The 6,511-nt window shown below is 53.4% G+C and overlaps 1 pseudogene; it reads right to left on the bottom strand.

Moving 5' to 3' along the window:
* Positions 1–4,871: 4,871 nt before the first annotated feature.
* On the bottom strand, positions 4,872–6,190 carry LOC101116546 (paraneoplastic antigen-like protein 5; annotated as a pseudogene).
* Positions 6,191–6,511: the final 321 nt, after the last annotated feature.

Genomic DNA, 6,511 nt, shown 5'->3' on the forward strand with positions numbered 1-6,511 from the left:
TTTGGAAGTTTCAGCCACAGCAATCAGAGAAGAAAAATAAATTAACGGGAATCCAGATTGGAAAAGCAGAAGTAACACTCTCACTGTTTGCAGATAACATGATCCTCTACATAGAAAACCGTAAGGACACCACCAGAATATTACTAGAGCTAATCAATGAATATAGTAAAGTTTCAGGATATAAAATCAATACACAGAAATCATTTGCATTCCTATACACTAACAATTATAAAGCAGAAAGAGAAATCAAGGAAACAGGTGCTCGATGTAAACACATAACCTACCTCAGCTCACATGGTGGACATGGTGCTCAAGCAGTTGGTTCAGTCATGAGGGAGGGGTGCCTCACTTCGAAATGGCTACCCTGGGTGTGAGAAGCCTTGGCGGCTATTCCCAGGATGGCTGGCATCTCACACACTAGTAAAGTAATGCTCAAAATTCTCCAAGCCAGGCTTCAGCAGTACATGAACCATGAACTTCCTGATGTTCAACCTGGTTTTAGAAAAGGCAGAGGAACCAGAGATCAAATTACCAATATCCACTGGATCATGGAAAAAGCAAGAGAGTTCCAGAAAAACATCTATTTCTGCTTTATTGACTATGCCAAGGCCTTTGACCGTGTGGATCACATGTCATACATGCACATACAGGCAAACGCAGGACGGCCTCATGCTTGAGAATGTGTCTCCTGGATCAGTAGCGCCTTCCACCCTGGCGAATGCACTGCTCACCAAAGTCTCTGGGGAAGCTGCGGACCCAGAATCAGCCAGTTCCAGAAAAACATCTATTTCTGCTTTGACTATGCCAAAGCCTTTGACTGTGTGGATCACAATAAACTGCGGAAAATTCTGAAAGAGATGGGAATACCAGACCACCTGACCTGCCTCTTGAGAAATCTGTATGCAGGTTAGGATGAATATGGTATCTTTCTCTGTCTATTTGTGTCATCATTGAAAAAGGATGCACAAATATACAATGGAGAAAAGACAGTCTCTTTAACAAGTTGTGCTGGGAAAACTGGTCAGTTCAGTTCAGTCGCTCAGTCGTGTCTGACTCTTTGCGACCCCATGAATCACAGCACGCCAGGCCTCCCTGTTCATCACCAACTCCCAGAATTCACTCAAACTCATGTCCATCGAGTCACTGATGCCATCCATTATTATTGCTAAAGCCTTTGAAACCGGAAGCAATGTATATTGTGGTGAAAGTAACATAGGAAAGGCTCCACTGCTCTGCAGATTGGACCACCCAACCGGTCCATCTCCCTCCTCCACCTCCTGATAACAATGTCCCCTCCCAATGGAGCACCAGCACCAGGAGCAAGCATATCCGCCCAGGGTCCCTTGGGGTTGAAGGGTCGAGCCACCCTCCCCGCGTGTTCATGGGTCTTGGTCGAGGCCAGCTCTGAAGACCTGCGTTCTGTGTCCAAAGACCACCAGAGTAGCTGGCTAAACAGCCCCTTTGGATCTTTGTGGGCACCTAGTTCCCTTCCTCTCTCCTGCCTCCACTTGCACTGCAGTGATGGTGCACTCAAGTTCAGGGGCACATTCTTCTTTCTCCAGGCTGCAGAAAGAATACAGTGGGTGTGATGACAGAGATACAGTGGATGTGATGACACAGATACAGTGGATGTGATGTCAGATATAGTGAATGTGATGTCAGATATAGTGGTTTTGTTGTCCTAAACACAGTGGGTGTGATGTCTGCCTCCTGCCTGCTCCCAGAACACAGGGCTAGTGTGGGGGAGTGGGACAGGGAGAGGGGTGCCATTGCCTCTCAGCAGGCCACCTTGCCCTGGGCTCAAATTGGAGGACAGTGCTGTCAGCCTTTCCCCACCTCTGAGGAAAGGGGTATGTGGAACTCCTGCTGGCCCACACTCAGGGCCTGAGGCCTGTGGAACTCTTGCTGGCCCACCCTCCTTTCCTCGGACATCACACCACTGCCCCCACCACCCCCGGTTGCCCAAACCCAGGCTGGCTGCTGTTGGCCAGCAGGGGTAGACTGATCTCAGGAAAGTGGGCAAACACCCCAACCCTGAAATCCTGCACCACAATCCTGACAGTGGTCTTTGACCTCACACCAGGACCCTTCTGTGGCTGGCTGGTCCTTGGGATGGCACACGTGATCTCTGAACCATCTGGGTGCCTGGAGCACCCATGGAGCTGCCAGGGATCCTGGAGCCTGGTGTTCTATCTGCTGGCCCTGCCCTCCCCCCACATCCAATCCACTTATTCCTGGGGGCTCCCTGAGGTTCCTGGGGACCCAACCAGCCACAGTTCCTCCCCACAAGTCCGTGTCACCCAGCTCCATCCAGCCCAGGGGGCCACATAGACCATCTCAGACACTTCCAGGACTGCACCACAGCACCAACTCAGGATACCAGGCCACTGTCACTCCCCCCACCCCCTTCACCCCTCCCCTCCACTGTCCAGATCAGAGATGAGACTCAGCTCAAATTTTCAGGAAACTTTATTGAAAAGCAATCATATCCACTATATATGACATCACACCAACTGTGTTAATGACAACACATCACCGTCTCTGACATCATACCCAGTATATCTAACATCACATCCACTGTATCTATGAATTCACACTCATCCACACTGACTGAAACTATTGAAGACAGGGAATGACAACACAGAGAAGAACTTGTACTGTCCACTGAAGATCACGGTCTTGGCTCCCAACCTCCCGGGGTCCCTAACAGGGTGCCCTCCCTCCCCAGACGTGGTGGCCCTCCCTCTTCCCACACTCCTCCTTCCCGAGGGCCTCACACGTGGTGTCTTCCCAGGTTGGTGGGTGCTGGCAATGCCTGATCCCCTCATGGCAGCCCCTCCCACTTGGGCCCACATGCCCTATGACAGGCACAGTACAGTCACACAGCAGGGCACTCTGTACCAAGCCCAGGACACCGAGTCCTGAGGAAGCATGGGTGGCCCACCAGAGCACAGGTCCTGGGGGGCCTCCCAAAGCCCTTCTGCAGCCCCAATGCAGATCTTCCTTTCCAAGGTCCTGGGGTGGGCGCCGGCCAAGCCCTCATCCATCCCCTCCTTCCCACCATTTCCTGTGAGTGGGCTGGGGTGTCTCTGCCCCACAGTGGGGGGAAATGCTCAGAGAAGAACACACGCACATATCCAGGAGACCAAACAGAACCAGTCCCGAATCTGCACCAGGAAAGCACACACTGAGCTGACGACCTGGGACCACAGCAGGTAGGGCCTTGGCTAGTGCTGAAGCTCAGGGCATGTGGCAAGGCTGAGGGGTCGGTGACTGGGTAGGTGGGGACACCTGGCCTGGGTTCATGGGCACCTCAGGGCTCTGCAGAGGGTGGGAGGAAGTGGATGATTGCTTTGGGTTGTGTGTTGATGGGGAGGGGAGAGGGGCTGCGGCAGGGAGGAGTTCCTTGTAACCTGGATCACTAGGGGGCGTACAGGGACACATCTGGACTTCCCAGGACAAGGAGCAGCCTGCCCCAAGGGATACTGAATAGGGGTCCCCTCTGGAGGGGCAGGGGGAGGCCCAGGCACCATGACATGGCCCTTAAAGTCTCTCTGGCCAGTGTGGGCAGCAGTTGTTTGCAGGCACTCCTCACCGAAGCTGGGCTGGCCACTAAGGGCTGTTCCCAGTTAGCAGGCTTTGGGGCTGACCTTAGCATTGACAGCTGGTGAGTGGTACTTCCCCAGGCGAGTTCCAGGTCTCCAGTGACCAAGCTCAAACTTAAGCAGAACAAAACAACCCTCCCTCCTGCCAATGAATTATCCTTCTCCTCCTCTTCTTCCCTCTCCTCCATCTCCCTCCTCCTCTTCCTGCATCTCCCTCCTCCTCTTCCTCCTCCTTCCCCTTTTCCTCCTCCTTCTCCTTTTCCTCCTTTGGGACAAAAGTTTACATGCACACTCACTCACAGCAAAGCCAGTTTTGGAGTACTGGCCCACCAGGTACCCAGGGCCTTATCATCTCCTCACAGTCTTTGCTGTCCTTGTCCCTACAGCCCTTCCAGGCTACAGCGGCTGGGGTGGGGGAAGACTGCTTGTAGGCTGGTGCTGGGTGCCGTGGGCCTCTGGGTCCTCTGCCCTCAATTGCAGAAAGGCTCCAGGGTGCTGCCTTCCTGGGGACTCCCTAGGGAAGTGTAGATGATCCTGAAGACAGGCTAGTTCCTGCAGTCTTCCTGCTGGAGTATTTCCCGTGTGCCCCACAGCTCTGCCTTGCCAGTGCTTGCTCCTTGTGGTGGAGATGGCCTCCAGAGAGGCTCCTCTAGGCCCCACGTGCCCTGGGGGGCCCATCAGCATCAGTAGCTCAGAGCCCACAGGGTCGGCGTTTGCAGGTGGCCAAAAGCTAGGGCCAATGCCAGAGCCCCCAATTACACCTTCTTCAGCCTCTGCTATGTTGGGGTCTCTGTCTGAGGCATGGGCACCCCTTTTGCTGCACATGACAGTCCCCTACTTGGGCCTCCTGTGCCTCCCTGAAGTGACTTTGGCTTGGTTAGTGGAACACCTTCCAGCTGGTAGAGGCTGAGGGGGCTGGGCCTGGCTTCCCTGCCCCTCTGCCCCACTCAAGGCCCCCACTGTTTGTGTGGACTGCCCTTCTTCAGCCTCTGCTATATTGGGGTCTCTGTCTGAGGCACTGGCACCCCTTTTTGCTGCACATGATGTGGCCCCCCGCTTGGGTCTCCTGCACCTCCCTGAACTGATTTTGGCTTGGTTGGTGGAGCACCTTCCAGCTGGTAGAGGCTGAGGGGGCTGGGCCAGGCTGCCCTGTCCCTCTGCCCCACTCAAGGCCCTCGCTGCCTGTGTAGACTGTCTCTTCCCCTGTTACACTTTATCTGTTGCCTGCTAGCAGAGGGGTGCCTGGATGTGTTGAGCCTATCCTTCCTAAGGCCTAGGGTGGCTCAATGGCTCCAGCCTCTCTCTTGTTTTCTGACTCTTCTGCTGCCAGCTGAGGCCTGGGCTTTGCCATAGGCTTGTTCTCAGCCCTAGGAAATAATGCCTGGCTGTGGCCTTCCTCCCCAGTGTCACAGCTGGAGGACAGCCACCTGCACTTCAGAAATGGGATGATCCCTTCCTGGATGGTCTGAGTGTTGCTCTCAGCAAATGACCTTGCCTATACCATGACCTGAGGGATCAGGACACTGTCTTCTGATGCCCTGCAGACCCTTTCTGCTTGACTCTGGTACTCCTCGGTTACTGCCATGGTGGTTTCACACTCCTCTTCATCTTGAATGAGCTTCATTAACTGCAGGAAAGTGGGTGCACACTCTCACTGATCCAGTAGCTCGAGCTTGCCATGGAGGGCCGTGGTCATGGAGGCTCGAGCTAGGATGTGTTTCAGGAGAATTGTGTCTGTGCTTCTCACTGACAAGGGGCTGTGCTGCCTGGCTTTCTGAATCAGGGGCTCTAACCATACCGAAAAAACAGAGATGTTCTCTCTGGACTCCTGGAAGGTCTGGAATAACTTAAACTGTGAGGTTCTATGGTCCTCTTTATCCCCAAAGATCTGCATCAGGGCCTCTAGGCACTCCTCCAGTGTCACAGAGTCACTGCTGGCCCTCAGTACCCACATGATGGACTGGGCAGGGCCACATAAGCTCTCCAGCAAACACCACCTCTTCTCTATCTCATGCACCTGCCATAGCTGCATCATCTCAGTCACCTGGTCTAGCCAGGTTTCAAAGCTCTCTTCATCTGGGCCTGGGAGAGAGTTTCCCAAAAATGTCTTGAGTTTTCAGTACCACAGGCTTTCTTTCAGAGGCTGTAAGACTGGTTGCCTGACTTGAGCAATGCCCTCTGGCTCTGTGCCCTCCGAGTGAGTGCTGTACCCCGGTGTTTTGGCCACATCTACCATTCTTCGGCCCTCATCTTTTAGGAAGTACTTCAGTCTGTTGATAAATTCCTAATCTGGGCTACAGGGTTTCACCACCACTTCCCAGGTACCTCCATTTCCTAGGATCCAGCTGGGCACTGTAGCATAGTTGATGGTATCAGTCAATTCAAGGAAAACCTGCTTTAGCATGGTCTTCCCTTCTGAACATTGTGCCCAGGACCCTGTAGGTTAAGAGGGACTCTAAGCCCCTCCTCAGGGTCTCTTTAATTTCCACCTCACTACACTCCATGGGGATCCCCACGATTAGCAAGGCCTTCCTAGAGTACAGGTCCATTCCTCTGCACCAATCCTCCAACTGAGTCACAGCCATTGCTCCCACTTTCTATGGACTGGTCTAATACTAAAGGCAGTAATCAGCTCACAAAGTGTGACCAGGAGTCAAGGAATTTTGGGTCAGTGCCAAGTATGAAGGCAGAATAGTCTCCATTTTCCACAGCCTAAAATGCAAATGGAGTGAGAACATCATTAATGCTCACCCTCCCAACCCCCACCAAAACCCCTCCACTATGCCACTCCCTTTTCTGGTCACAGGGATTCAGCCCCTGCTTCCGAGGGCTTTCCCAGTCATTTGATGGAGGGTTTTCTTTAGGCCCAGCTTCCCCTGCCTCATCCCCTCCCTGTTGACCTCCAC

The sequence above is a fragment of the Ovis aries genome, chromosome X (genome assembly GCF_016772045.2).
Source record: "Ovis aries strain OAR_USU_Benz2616 breed Rambouillet chromosome X, ARS-UI_Ramb_v3.0, whole genome shotgun sequence".
In the NCBI taxonomy this organism is placed as follows: domain Eukaryota; kingdom Metazoa; phylum Chordata; class Mammalia; order Artiodactyla; family Bovidae; genus Ovis; species Ovis aries.